We start from the raw sequence: 15993 nt of genomic DNA, 5'->3' as shown, positions 1-15993 counted from the left end.
TTGTAACTGTTTCAATGGACATCAGAAATTATGCTTTTTTAATTTTTTTCACTTACACTTCTCTCCTCCCTAATATTTTTCAACATTTTTGTTTTTTGCATTTTTGTAGAATTTTAATGTTTTTTTAAAATAGTTATACAATGACAAACCAAATAAATATAGCTTTATACGTTTATATTTTTTTCCCTTTTGTTATCATCAATATTACAAAAGTTAGTTTCTTGAAGCCCATAGCTATCTATAAAGTGCCAAGTTCAACAATGGCTTATTCTTCAGTATTTGTGGCTTTTGACCTAAATACAGAAAATAAACATTTATCCAAATCTACAAAACAGAAATGTAACACAAGGTATTTCTGGAAAGGTGTCATTATTTATCTGGGACCTGGTACTAATAACTCTGCCAATGACCTGTTATGAAACTTCTCAAGCACTATAAAAATGTGCAGACCTGCTTTACAATATGCCAAATTTTAATCTAGCATACATAAATTTCCTGAGGGATGTAGTTCTATGTAACTAGTCATTTCCTTTCTTTTACAAAGAGCAGCCAAAGGAACACAAAGGATAAGAGCAATCAGCCATTATATACTATACCGTCATCTAGCACAGTATGCATGTTATAGTAACAAAGATTATAACACAACAAAAAAGCCACTTTTGACAAGCTTTTGATTTCACAATCAGGAATCCAAGTATTCAGTGTTTGATAATGAGTGGATACGATTGTTTGAGGAAAGATTGATGGAAGATGTAAATATACTTAATACAAATTAGTCCTTAACTTACACCCATTTATTTAACAAAAGCTCAAAGTTACAACAGTCTTTGAAAAAGTTTTTTATAACCTCTTCTTGAAGTTAGGACCTTGTCAGTCCCCCCGTGGTCATATCACAATTCAGGCACTTGGCAACCAGTTTGCATTTACAATAATTGCAGCTTTGTGTAGTCACATGATCATAATTTGTGACTTTCCCAATTGGCTTCCGACAAACAGAGCAAATCCGCAAAGCTGGGTTTACGTAACAGCCATATGACCATGGTGAATTGCTTAATGACTGTGGTAAAAATGACAGTAAAATCAAATCTGGTCATATGAGGATTTGTTTTATGACCATACTGACTTACAATGGAAATCCCAATCCCAATTGTGGTTGTAAGTCAAAGACTACCTGTAAAAGCTGTAATGTGTGAGTTTAATGTGCAAGTTGACGAGTTTAAACAACCCAGCTATATGCAAAAATTTAGCTGGAATATATTTCATTTTAAGCATCAAGGGGGCATGATCGATGTCATTTACTTGCATATTTATACTAAAATACTGGGGTTTTTTTTGTTTGTTTGTTTGTTTTAGTTTATTATAGTCATAGACCAGAGACCAAAACAAATAAAAACACTCAGTAAATATACAATTAAAATTAATAACAACTAACATACTATTTAGAGCAGGGATGCCAAACTCAAGCCTCACAGGCCAGATCTGGCCCACGGAATGCTTAAATCTGGCCTGTAGGGCCAGCCTGGAAATAGCAAAAAACCAGCCCGTGGTGCCTCTGGCAGCCAAAATGGCCAGCAGGGTGCTGCAGGAGGTCCCCGTGCCCCATTTTGGCTGGCAGGTTGCTGCAGGAAGCGTTCCATCCCATCTCCCACCTCCTGCCAGCATATGGAGGAGAACTACAATGCTAATCCATCCCTGGAAGAAATCCAGTTTGACACCCCTGGTTTAGAGTTTAGGCTCACAAGTCAGTGAAATGCTGTATCTTGGATTTCCCCCCCAAAAAAACACTCTAATAATGATAGAGTGAGTGCAGACTGATCGCAATCAAATGGCCACGCACTGTTACCTTTTTTTAAAAAAAATTCTCAATGAATTAAGATTTGGTCATTTTAGACCTGAATTAGGCTTTGCTATAGATAAGGAAGTACAGACCTAAGAGGTCAATATTAGCTAAAGTATAAATGGAACGTCAGTTTCTGACATCAAACAAAAAATTGCCACTAATTTTTAGGCAGAAGTTAAATAAATTATAAGCAAGGGCCTTAACAGACATGGTGAGGGAGCAGAGATTCTTGTAGGTTTTGCCCTTATTAGGCTCCCTGCCCACCCACAATCGCTGTCCTGGAGAGCCATACTTCAGATTTATCATATTTTTCTTATTATTTAGAGTATATGCAGGAGCCTCTACATTTTACTCCTAGCAAACAATAACAGGGACAATATTCAGGCTCTATTTGCTTGCTATTTTTCCAATTAATATTAATAATGTACAATAATGAAAATATTCTTTTTATCATTTGCTTGTGTCAACAATAATGGAGAGAGAGAACAGGGGGGGAAATAAATGCATTTTTTTTACTATTTCAGTCCCAGTATGACTAATCCATTTACATGAAGTGCTAGAATTCAGCTAAGCAATACTTACAGAAGAAAGAGTCGGTCATCCACTTTCCCATAAGCCAGTGTCCCAATCAAAACTCATGCCAGTTCAGTTTTAGATTATCTAATAATACAGTCTATGAAACCTTGCAAACAAACTTGTTATAGCCCTTTACGTTTTAAAATATGAACCGTTAAGGGCTATAGCAGCAGAACCTAGCAAATATTTGGCATCAAAAATATTATTCATCAAGTTTCACAAACTAGTAGATCCCTAGGCATCTAGGAGTATTTAAACTCTAATTCTTATATCAACTTGAGGGAAGTAAGAATGAATTATGAAATACATCTATCCTTTGCTTGCCTGTTATTTCAGCAATACACCCTCTACTTTACTCCCAGGTTATGTTATCCTGAATATAATTAAAGCCCCAGCATGAAGGAATCAAAACTTCCATACTGTATTCATAGACAAAAACTTATTATTATTAACAGTGGATAAACCCTTAAATGCAGGTGAAATCCTGAAATTCAGTCAATTCCATGGACCCAGCCCACTTCACCAGTTAGAATTCCAGATAAAGTTCAAGATCCTGTGCCACAGAGGATATTTATTTGTCAACTGCAGTTAAGAAATTCTGAATCCTACACTGCCAGATTCAAAATCCACTTGTTATTTATAAATTTTATTTATTCTTTATTGCTGCCATAAGAGGCAGTGTCAGTGACATGTGTCATCTGGGAATCATCGAGTTGTTAAATTCAATTCCCCCCTTCCAGCCATCAAGAGGGGATCTTTCTCCAGGACCCAAAGAAATGTTCAGATATAGTTGAGGACAAACAAACCGAGAAACAAGATACTCACTGTACAAGTTGTTCATCTGGTTGTACAGTTCACAGCAATCAGTCAAGTTTCTTCAATTAACCTTAAGGGACTTTCTCCTTGTGTATCTAGAAGCCAACTGGTTTCCTGAACACCAAGTGCATGTGTACCGAATCTCACTGAACATATAGTGAGGGAAGAAACAGCAAATTTCTTTCAATTGCACATTACAGCAAGATTGTGACATTAAGTCATTCTGGCAGGAGCTTTAGTCTTAATGAGAAAAGACTCTCAAAGGATATTTATGTAAAAGAACTGTAAGCAGCTCTTGTCCCAAAGCCCAACACATTTATTTGCAGTTTAGAAGAAACTTCTAGGGTCATTCCTATGGATGCTCTGAACCACAAATATATCCAAAACAAAAAGCAAAACATTCTTCTTAATTATGAAGAGTGCAAAAATCAAAAAAGCTCATACACAGCCAGTCCTCCGGGTAGCAAATGGCAGTTTCGTCTTAGCTTCCTCTTTGCCTCTAATTCTCGTTTTCCAGCCCAAGATTTCTATTGAGTGGATCAGCAAGACCCCAAACAGTACTGAGTTTGAGATTCTTACTATCCTTTTGCTAGCCTGCTTTCTTAATTTTAAAACCAAAGTCGTATGATTTCAGCCTTTTTTCAGACTTCCAGAAAATAAGTTAAAGGTCATCCAGAACAGCCTGCGTCCCAAGAGAACATTAACACTTCTCTAATGTTGCACTGTGATGTGGAGAGCTTTCAAAAAACCGGGCAATTACATTGCAATTGGCAGACTTGTGGGAACCTATTTTAAAAAGCACTGAGTAGTTGATGAAAAGGCATACAAGATCCAGAGGACCAGCCCTCAGTAATACTTCATTTATTTCTTTGCACAGAATGAAGTGATGTACGTTAAGAAAAGCACCCCTTCTTTCAATTTTTCCCCACTACAACCGCCCTGTGAACACTCAGCTGGCTTTCACACCTAAGGCCAGACTAGAACACAGATAAATAAATAATTAACCTCTAATAAAAATCACCCCTCAGCATAGCCAAACGGGTGAGGGGGGGGGGGGACTAGTAGAAATAAAGGACTTGACTCCTTTCCTAAATCTACGGTATTCCTTTTCTAAATCTAGGATATGCTAATCTAGGATAGCATATCATAGATTCAGCGCCCATATAACTACTGGCAACCAATGCGTATTTTCAGCAGTGGAGCAATAGTCGCCAAGTAGTTCACTCAACAACTGTCCTGCTTAGCAAGAGAAATGTTGAGTTCAATTGTGGTCATAAGTCAAGGACTACATCTATTTCATTACAGGTTGACTAGTTTTGAATTTGTGAGTATTTTTCACAACTTTTGACTTGATTCCAAATTTTACTTTGCTGCATTTTCTTGAAATCAATCTTTGAACTTTGAATTTATTTGAACTGAACCTAAGAGCACCTTGTCAATAATTTTCATATGTAGTTTCAAGTTTATTCTGTGAATACAAAAAAGTCAAATGTATTACTTTGGATATGTAACAGCTAAATTCCATTATTTTAAGAAAAAGAGAATGGATAACTAATAACATTTTAGACTGAAGGACACATAAAGTTATTAAAATACTGAAGACTTTCTATCAAAGATAGAAAGTTTTGTATGAACTCCATCATATTTCTGTTTTATCAAATGTCTACATTATTCTATGATTTCTTTTTTAAAAAAGCAAAGCAGTACATATTTGCTTGCATAGATCATCTTCCTTAACATATGCATGTTGATGTAACTTTCCTAATATATTCAATTTGGTCTGCAAATGGTGTGCCGAAAACTGCATCACAAAATTTGGCAAAGTGCAAAAACCAGATGAAAGTTATGTTCCAATGTACACAGTAGTCTGGAAAGTGTAAATTAGGCTCATTTACCCAGAAATAGGGTCTGAATGAAGTTCTCCGACATCTCTAGTGGAGCCAAAAGAACCACAATAAACTTTTTTTAAAAGTTGGGAACAACTCAATTTCAATTTTTGTTATGACTCAACAGAGGCCCTTGAACCTACAGACTCCTTGTCTACAACAGAGGAAGTTCCTGTTGTGTTCTCCAGGATTTGATGCAAGGCAGAAGGACTGTGCTGCTAAATGCAATTTGTTCTGGCAAGCTGTACTGACTGCTGAATTTGACCCACTTTAAGATTATGCTATTCCAGATAACATGAAGAATAAACCATTAAGAAGCAAGTGGGGGAAAGCTTTGACCACAACCCAGAGGACTTCTGACTTGATAGGCGCGATTTGTTGGAAACCATGTGTAAGATAGGGTATATGGATTGTACGGCATGCCAGACTGGCTCATTTAAAATGTTGAGCAAAAGAACTAGATAGATCAGTGGCTTACAGAAACCAGAATTTCTATGAAAAAAAAACCTTATTTTTTTTAATCCAATGCGAAGAGATTCTACAGGGTTTTCCTACATGCAAGACAAATAAGGCAAGCTGATCAATAAATGGGAAAGAAGGCACTTAGCTCTTCCAAGGGACCTGAATGCTGGCTTGATAAATTAACAGAAGTATTTAATCTAAACCAATATATTCAGTACTAGCTCGATACCCATTCTTCGCTATGAAACTATGTGGTCGGGTTTAGTTTTGGGGGAGGAAAATAAGGGGGGGAAATTCTGCCTCTGCCTACCAGCATCCATCGGTATTCATCTGGCTAGTGTCCTGTCAGTGTGGGAGAGAGTTGAGGGCTGTTTGGAAACTGAAGCAGTTGTGTGAGCAAGAAGGAGACAGCAAAGAGCCTGGATGTGGCTTAGCTCAACTGTTCTGTACTAAAGCTGCTTGGTGCTATGAAACTAAAAGTTAAACTCCCCCCCATCAGCTTGTGTTTTGCATTTGGAAGATATTTTTTTTCAGGCAGGGAAGGGGAGTAGAACTCCTTAGCATCAGAGCGTGTCAATAATAATATGCGAAATACTAATGCTCTGGTGGTCATTTTGAAAAATCCTTTCTAAGTAAACACCTAGAAGCCAAGAGGAACATACGTGCCAAATTTCAAGTGCGTAGGCTTTACGGTTCTGGAGATTTTGTGATGATGCGTGAGTGGTATTTCACTTTTATAGATAGATAGATAGATAGATAGATAGATAGAGAGAGAGAGAGAGAGACAGACAGACAGACAGACAGACAGACAGACAGACAGACAGACAGACAGATATACAGTATATAGTCAACAATGGTTTTCAATGAGCTGAAAAATCTCATTGTGTCAGTAGACCTATACCTTTGGATCAGTGGTGGGATTCAAAAAAAATTACTACCGGTTCTGTGGGCATGGTTTGGTGGGCATGGCAGGGGAAGGATACTGTAAAATCTGCAGTCAGAGGTAGAATTTGCCAGTTTTCCGAACTACTCAAAATTTTTGCTGCCGGTTCTCCAGAGCTGGTCAGAACCTGCTGAATACTACCTCTGGCTCTATACAATACAAAATTATTCACTTATAAGATAATTTCTACTCACCTTCAAAATAGAACTGCACAATACATAGTTCAGTACTTTGTGTCTAAGTATACATAATATTTATGATATTATTTACATGAACAGAAGGGAATTGCCACTTGCAATTCTCCAAAAGGTTGGGATGGATAGAATTTATTTATTATTAAATTCGTTTGCTGCCCATCTCACCACAGGCTATTCTGTACTTAAAATGGTAGAATGTAAAATTCTAAAAAAATATGAAACTAACAATAGTAAACCAATAAAACAATAAACAATGAAAACACAGCAATAATAAAAAATAATGAAAATGCAGCCATATGAATGTATTATAGCAATAAGGATGTAGAGACACTCCAACATCTTCTCTACCCTCAGATCCATTGAATTTATGAATAAAAAAATGATCCTAAAGTAAGAACAAGGGAGAGCAATAGCTGCTAGCAAAACTTCATTATGAAGGGCTTTATGGAGAGGAACCAAGCACTACCTCTTATCCTGCCTCAAAGCAAAACCACACTAAACATCTTATCTCCATAAATATTTACCCTGACCCCAAAGATGATCATTTGTCAGAAACAAGCAGTAAGGAAAATGTTGGATCTGGAAGTGTTCCATATGTGGGTGTTCCTAAGACTGGGAATCTGATCTGAGCAATGATTAGGGGAAGCTAGTATGACAACACAAATGAAAGAAGGTTTATTTACAGAAAATACAATTTAGGGATAAGCAAAACGTAGCTCAGCCTATCAGAGGGAAAATGGGAAATGAGTTGTGTGTACTTGGGAAGAAAAGGATCCCTGATTAGCAACCTCTTAGTGTTTTTCTAACTTGGCAACTTTTAAGATGTGTGGGTTTCAACTCCTGGTTGGTGAATTCTGGGAATTGAAATCCACATATCTTAAAGTATATTAACTGTCTTAGGCAAAGCAGGCAGGCAGAGTATAAACCAAGAGACGATACATAATAAATGCTTAACTCTCTATTTATACCCCATTATCTCCTTGTGGTCATGAAGAATCAGTGCCATTGGAGCCACCTCCACCACAAAATCATGACGTAACTCAAGTGAAATAACACCTTTTATGCTGGAGCATATTTATATTCTGCAGGTATATTAAGACAGCTGGACTACAGAAAGACACAGAGATTGAGTCTTAGTCCAAGAGACAATAATTTAACAGTTGCTCTGTTGTTTTAAACTGGACTAGTTCCAATGCAATTGAAGTAGTTCTATTTTGCACCAATTCACTTACTTCCACTTTTCATTTCACATCTTTCTTTGCTCTTTTTTTATCCAATCTTAAAACAATAGGAATTAACCAATATTGAGGACAATCAACACAATTCAGCCAAGATTTTTCAAGCGATAAAAGTAACATTGACTTTTTACTAATCTTGGTTATACAAGGCATGGTTCAGCTTCCATGTCACTTACTGCTTAAAAAAACATTTTACTATAAATTTTCCTGAAATACCTTTCACTGTTTCTTCCATATACAGACGTTTCCTTTTATTGAGCAACCAACCTTAAGGTGCCTTGTGGCCTAATCACTTGATCAAACTGGCTCCTTGAAACCTCCCTCATCTTTCCATGGAGTCCAGTTGTTCAAATTGAGCTTTTTAAAATGCTGTTCTGAGATTTTGAGGCATATAAGTTGTCAAATATTTTTTTCTCATTTGTGTTGAGCAAGACTTCAAAGACTTGACATATTTGAGTGCTGCAATATCACCTTGGGCAGCCATAACTCCTTGCTTGAAAACTTCCTTGACTTTTGGATCTGATCAGACTGGGAATTGGATGGAGAACCCATATCAAGAGATGACATTTGAATTTGGGTGGCCCAAATGTGACGTTGCATGGTTTGCAACTGCTCTTCGAAAGACAGCTTTAAAAATAGGGTTTCAATTTAAAAATAGGAAGCCATTAAACATAATGACTCTGAACTTGTGCTATTAATTTCCATTCTATTGTTACATCACAGCAGGAACTAGAGTGCGAAAAGTATTGGAAATTACTGCAAAGTAAAATATTTAGATGTAGCAAATGTAAGGCAGATAATATTTCAATATTATATAAAGTGCTGAGGTTTTCATTAATCAGCAGTACTATAAGATTGCTTTGTTTCCACTTTTAAGCATCTGGCAATCCAATATCTAGGAATAATTTCAAAAGTAACTGCTTACCCATGACTGTGCCAAAATAACCTTTTTCTCAGTGTTATTTCAATAAATATACTGCCCAGTCCTATTTCAATTGTTAGGTGACTACATTTGCTAGGATTCCTTATGCTTTCTTACTCATATTCTAGGTAGCCAGGGACCCTCCCCAACCAAGATTGGCCAAATTCTGCACAACTATTTTATTGGGCCAATTGAACTCTCCAGTTTATTCCAGACTTGTTATATTTACAATATTTTTACAGCTGTGGTTAAAACCTTTAAGTATCAAATGAAAATCTCCCAGAGGTAAAGCCACAAAATCAATTCTAATGCCATAAGAGTCAAAGCACCATAATTACCAAACTACAGCCATAATATTAGGAAGCTCATAAACATCATCAAGAATCTACAATTCCTACTTCCAGCTAACTATTATGCTTTATAAGAAAAAGAAAACATTAATAGAAAGTACATATAGCTATTCCTCAAATCCAGTTCCATCTCTTTGCTAATTTAGTGACAAAAATATTTTGCTAAGCCACACACTAGCATTTATCTGGTTTTAACCAAGCATGCTTTGTAAAGCCATCCATTATGGATTGTAAACTATAAATTAAGATTTAGTGTTAGGAAACCCACTCTATCATGGCATGTTTGATAAACATGATTGGATAAAAGACTGTTTCAGAATAATGTGTGAATCTAGCCTTAAACTAGCCTCCAAGGCAAATTCTAATTTGTTTTCTATAGCAACTCATTTAAAGAAGACATGGGTTTTTATTGAGGAGTGAGGTGCGGGACACAGAGTTTCCAGAGGATGCCAAGAAAGTGTGATGAAATTTTTAGCACACTGTGGTGTACCAATCTACACAATTGTGATGCAACAAACCACAGTGCAATTGTACATTAGCACAATGAGTGAAACAGTTCATAACTCCAACACAGAGAAATTTACCAAAGACCTAAACTTTAAGACCTACAAACTAAAGAATTTTACAATTACACATTAGCTTCTGGTATGGGACCAAGAATCAGTAGAGTTTTTATATGGGCCAATATTTGTTCTTCCCAACCCCCTTAAGCTGCAGGTTTAGCTGGTCCCAAGAGTGAACAAAGATACACTTTCAAACAAAAATGTCCTATGTTGCATTGGAAGAACATTGTATCAGACATTCCAGGACACTGAGGAAAGCTTTAATTAACAGCTCACAGCAGCTCAGTAGCCAATATCAGCACCAGTGTGCCCAAGCAAGAGTCTGTCAGGAACATTAGCAGTTGCTGACGAGTGAGTGCGGCTAATACAAATGATTGAAGCAATGCAGATAAATAAAATTCCCTCCTTCCCACTATAATTTCTTAAGAATTGGGGAAGGGGTCATTCTACATTTGTAAAGAAGAAAAGATTTTGCACTGGTGGGAAATCCTGGTATAGATACCTACAGATACACTGCTTAAAAGTGCTGGTCCCTTTGAAGATTAGCCACTGGGTGAAAGGTACTATCTGCCTGCTGAATTTTAATTCTTTTTTATACCGTCTAAACAGAGCATCTCTCTCATCTATCCTTCCTTTTCCAGTTACTTCTACTTATTCAGTATCATCACCATCACAGTTTTTGCTCCTCTCTGTCTCTTAGCCCTTCTTCTCAGAGCAGCTATCTCATCTCTTTATCCCATCCTGGTGAAAAAAGGAAGGAACAAAAAGGTGTCTGGGACAAAAAAAATGAATGGTATATGCACACTGAGGAATCGTTTAATTTTATAAATGGAAACCTTACTTTATAGGCAAATAGTTTGGATTAGTAATTCACTCAACTAATGTAACTTTTTTTACCTGATCCTTTGACATACACAGCAATCCCCAAACATCAGCAGGGCTCTAACCCTTCTACACTTTCATAAGGCATTGAAGACCTTGATCTTCCCACAGTTATTAGAGCCAGTAGGTTAAACCAGCCATGTGGGTGGAGCAATGTGGGTCTGTATGTATTAATGTTGGAATTTTAGATTCACACAAATTATTATTTCTTAGGTTCTATTGTTATACAGTATTGTTTGTTGGCTTTAATTCTCTGTGTGCTACCCAACATCACTATCATGACACAAGGTGTCCCAAAGGGGCTTTTTTTTCCTCAAAAGGCAACTGGATTTCTTGCTTTTTTTTTTTTCTCTGAAAACCTTTTGCTGAAGAAGCTTTTGGGATAAGAAGCCAAACGTTTTCAAAGAAAAAACAAAGTCCAGTTGCCTTTTGAGGGGGAAAAAAAGCATCTTTGGGTCAACCATAACCTGGATGATTATCTCCATACACACAGAGATGGTATTCAGGAGGTTCTGACCAGTTCCGGAGAACCTATAGTGGAAATTTTGAAATATTGAGTAGTTCAGAGAACCGGCAAATATCATCTCTGACTGGAGATTTTACAGTATCCTTTCCCTGCCACACCCACCAAATTTGAATCCCACCACTGCATACACTTATACCATGACAAGGGTTTTCGATACAATTCATTAATGAACAATGCTTAATGCATACAGTACAAATAAATACAATAAAAAGTGTATCACATATACACATATATTTCATTGGGGTAAATCACAGGATTGATTTTAGTTAGAATTAGAAGCCTTAGCTGACAAAATATAAAAGCTGAGCACACCACAGTTTTTTAAGTTTTAACTGTGTGGGGGGTTTCCCCCCAATCCTTTAGAATGAGAGATCATGTAAAATTCAGGGTTCTGCTTCTTTAAGATAACAATGATGCATTTATGACAATGCATTTATCCAATACGCCAGCGTTTCCTTAGGCATGGGTTGCCCACATGCCAATGATATTATAGAAATACATATTTAAGTTTGATGAGTTATCTGAGTTCCATAATAATCACTCTTATAATTATCAGTGAACAAGATTGCCCACTTAAGACCAACAGAGTAGCCAAATATACGTTTGAATGGCTTAGGACCTATAAATAATGAAAAAAGACACTGTGAAGTCACCACTTAGCTAGAAAGATGCCATAAAAAAGGACAATCAAAATATTTAATAGCTAAAACAATTTCATATGAACAGGATGAACATTTCATTTTCTTTTAGACAAGACAGGGGTCCTCATTTATAATAGTAATAAGGTATAGGAAGACATGCTATATACAGTATGATGTATACGTGTGTGTCAGTGCACAAATGTATCTAGAACGTAAAGTAACCCAATAAAACTTAATATCTATCAAGACAGATCAAATAAAATATTTCTCCATAGAGTAATGGCTCAAGTATGGAATTCTCTACAAGACTTAATGTTTGGTGTAAATGTAAGATGATTCCAAGCAGAATAAGGCAAATTCATAAACAATGTAAAAAGTGATCTTTACTTGCAAGGTGTACAAATGTTTCCTTTTGATTCAGAAGCAGGTTCTGGAAAATAATTCATCATCTCACATTATTCATGAAATACAAATTTCCAAAGTTGATGACAATAAAGCAATCAAATATAGAGTTCCAGAAACTAGGAATAGATATCTCACTTATTTAAATCCAAGCTTATTTTAATGTGTTCACCAAACAGATCACTAAAGACAGGAGGACTTCTCTCAAGGACCTGTCAGAATGGTGCTGTATAAACTGTTCTTCTTTGAAATTTCAGAGCACAGAGATACAAATGTTATACTACCCAGATGTTATGCCCTCATATGCAGGGTTTTACACAACTTACACTGCCACTACTCTCTTCCTAGAGGAAAAGAGTATAGTCTAGGACCTGAACTGTATTGGGACAATACAGTTGTATGAGGTTGTACAGTCACAACCAACATCTCGATTTGCAAGCAGAAAGAGAGCTACAAAGTGCAAATGTTGGAGAAAAGGATTTCCCTGTTCTCTGGAGCCAGCCAGCTGACAGAGTGCTGGACCTGCTAAAGCCTCTGAAGATTTTTCCAAGAAAGTTTCCATGTGGAGTGTGTTAAAACAGCCCAGATGAGATAGAGCAACGGCATTTGGGGTTACAGCCTGATATGAAATCCCTAAGAACTGGCAATGCTGCCAAACTCTTAGTTAAGACAAAGCTCTTCTGGTCACTGCCAAAATCTGAATCCAGAAGTACATTCAAGCTATGGATCTGAGTGTCTAAAGAAAGCTTGAATCCTTACTCCTTGGGGTTGCCTTTCCATTAAGCAGAGGTATTTCTGTCCTGCTTGAACTAAGTTTTCATCAAAGCACAGGCAAGTCCTGTCTGTGACCATAAGCATCAAGCGTAGAACAGACCAGTTTACATATCCTTGAGAGAGAGAAGTCCCCTGATGATGAGAATCTGAGAATCTAACAGGCTTCCAGGCCAATTAGAATAAAAGTTGTGTTTAACGCAACATCCCCTTACTTTCAATAGCTTCTGTTCTGGATGCACAATGACTTAGAAAGGCACTTAGCAGAAAATATTAAGGACCCCAAAGTCACCAAAGTTACACTGATTTCAGGGCCAGTTTTTTTTTTTTCTTGTTGCTTTTTGCTTTTAATCTTTCTAGCTGAACCATCAATGCTGTTACACCCACCTGGTTCATATTAGCCTAAAGAGCAACATGCTGAACTAAAAGAAAAAAGAAAATTCATTATTGTTAACATGCCAAACACAAAGCCTGTAAAAAAAGAAAAAAGCCAATAAATACACATTCAACAAGCATTACTTATATATTCCTGTTGTTGTTGTTTTTTTTAATAAACCTTGCCAATCTCAAAGAGATTTACTGTTCAGGGACCAGGAATGGGATTAGATGATGAGATCAGCATCCCGGCTCAGCGGACAGGAGGATGACCCCAAATCACTCACACAGGTGCTTCCTCAAAAAAAAAAAAAAAAAAAGATTCCAAGAAAGAAATAGACCCACAACACTTCTAGCAAGACCCTCAGGTTTACTCCGCTTCTTCACCCACTCACCTGTTTTCCTAGCACTCCAACTGCAACACCTCAATCCCAGGAAAGAAAAGAGGGGGAAGAAGGAAGGAGAGAGAGAGAGAGAGAGAGAGAGAGAGGGAAGGGGGGAGAGACGACCACGCCTCATTTTACATCCTGCAAAGGCGAGCTTCAGTGAGTCTCCTACCTGCTGCAGTTTGCCCCGAAAGATAAATTCCTAATGCTGCTTCAGGCTGACAGCCCTTCGCTCTTAGATCCAAGCTCTGTGGAACAGCTAGATGGTGGGCAAAAATAAATAAATAAATAAAATAAATGGAGCCCCAACGATCTCAAGCAGGCAAGACTCTGAAGGAGCCCTGTTAAGCGTTCTCTTCCAGATTCCCAAACACTGGCACGTGAATCTCCCTTGCTAATTCAAAAGCTACAGCCGGTGAAGGAAGGGGAGGGAAGGGAGGAAAAAAAAAACCAGCCTCTCTCCAGATCCCAGGCCCGAAACTTGCTTTAACCAGGCGCTGGGCTGGGGGCGGAGCCTGGCAAGGAGCCCTTGGCGAGGAGAGGGGCGGGCAAGGAGGGCTTCCCCGTCCGCGGTGCGCCTCCGCGTGGATAAACTTTTGCCGAGGGAGCCGCTTGAGGAGAGAAGGAGGGGCGGATGATAAATAACGCGGGGAAGTGAGAGGTTTGTCATATTAGAAGCCCGGAACGGCGCGATCTTGTCTTTTTGTGTGTGTGTGTGTTTGTTTGTTTTTTAACAAACGATTGTCGCGTCCCTGGAGAAAAATTAAATCCTGTGCAAGAATATCGGAGACCCAGTACTGTACGCTTCGATCATTCCCGAGTCTAAATAACCTTGCGAAGTAATCTTTAAATATCAGCCTGGATTCCCCTAGAGATCTTATCTTGGTATACCTCGGGTCAGCTGAATGTTGTGTTTTAAGATTCTTTTTTTTTTCTTCCCCTCTTTAAAACAAACAAACTGGACATTGATGATGAAATGACGAGCTAGCAGCCTCCAGCATCACTCTGAACTTCCAAGCGCGCCTCTCTAAGCTACCCAGGGAGCATCCCAGTCTGGCTTAGAAAAGCAGCTGTTTGAGAAAAAGTCACCTGCTCAAAATTCCAGGTGTGTCCACTATCTTTTTTACACACCCGGTGAGGTACCTCATGGATGATAGGGAGTGGCAGCTAGAATAACTAAGCAGCTACGTTATGGCAGAAATGAATTGACCAAAAAGGTTTCTGGAAAGGGGGATGGAAGTTATGATCTCAGTCAAATTGATTCCATGGAGTCTGATGGGCTCAATTACTGGAGGATTTGGCTGCTCAGAAAACTACGCTTGGAATACTTGAATGTACTTTATTGAATGTCAATCTTCTCAGGAGATTCGAAGAAACATCTTCTTGAGGTAGAGTACAGGTAGTCCTGAACATACGACCACAATTGAGGACAAAATGTTCCTAAGCGAGAGAGTTGCTACGTGAATTTTGCTCAGTTTTACACCTTTTCTTGCCACACCACTGAACCATTGCTGGTGTTAAACTAGTAACACGACTGCCACTTCCCCGTTGACTTTGCTTGTCAGAAAGTCACAAAACATGATCACATGACCCACAGGTAACCATCATAAAAGCATGCCAGTTGCCAAATGTCCACATGCTGATCCTGTGACCGTAGGGATGCTGCAACTGTCATAAATGTGAAAAATGGTCACAAGTCTTTTTTTTTTCAGTGCAGTTGTAATTTCGAACGATCACTAAATGAATGATGGTAAGTCAAGGACTGCTCGTATTGGAAAAAAGTTGACAGATCAAAACTGGCCCGTCATTCTCCACTGCCCGCCCACCCCCACATAACAGATAGAAAGAAAGCCTGGTCTAAATGTTATATAGGAGACAAGTGAAGAATATACTGCTCCTAAGTAGCTGCCAGGCCTGAGGCTGGGACCTTTTTCCTCTGAAATGTTGTGGACTGAGGAATTCAGCAGAGAAAGAGATGGGGAAAAGGCAGGGCAGGAAGGGTTCTTTGGGGGCAGTCTTCCAACGAAAATGTATGGGCATTCTCAACCATCCAGGTCATGGTTGTCTCAAAGGTGCTTTTCAATAGGCAACTGGACTTTTGGGGTTTTTGTTTTTTTTCCTTGAAAACATTTTGCTTCTCATCCAAATAACTTCTTCAGTTCTGACTGAATGGTGGGGAATGAAAGGATTTATATTCTTTGCAGACATCCGGTCCTT

The 15993-nt window shown here is 38.1% G+C and overlaps 1 protein-coding gene across 1 annotated transcript in view; it reads right to left on the bottom strand.

Moving 5' to 3' along the window:
* COL21A1 (collagen type XXI alpha 1 chain) overlaps window positions 1-14280 on the bottom strand; it is an 84001-nt gene extending 69721 nt beyond the window's left edge. The window contains exon 1 of the mRNA XM_087945641.1: window positions 13949-14280. The gene's annotated coding sequence lies outside the window, so the exon portion shown is untranslated. The remainder of the gene's footprint in view (window positions 1-13948) is intronic.
* Between the last annotated feature and the right edge of the window lie 1713 nt (window positions 14281-15993).

This window comes from Notechis scutatus, chromosome 1 (assembly GCF_049901735.1).
Source record: "Notechis scutatus isolate UNSWTSFEM ecotype Mainland chromosome 1, rNotScu1.2, whole genome shotgun sequence".
In the NCBI taxonomy this organism is placed as follows: Eukaryota; Metazoa; Chordata; class Lepidosauria; order Squamata; family Elapidae; genus Notechis; species Notechis scutatus.
Note: the sequence above shows the minus strand (reverse complement) of the source record. Positions and strands in the feature narration are given on the sequence as shown.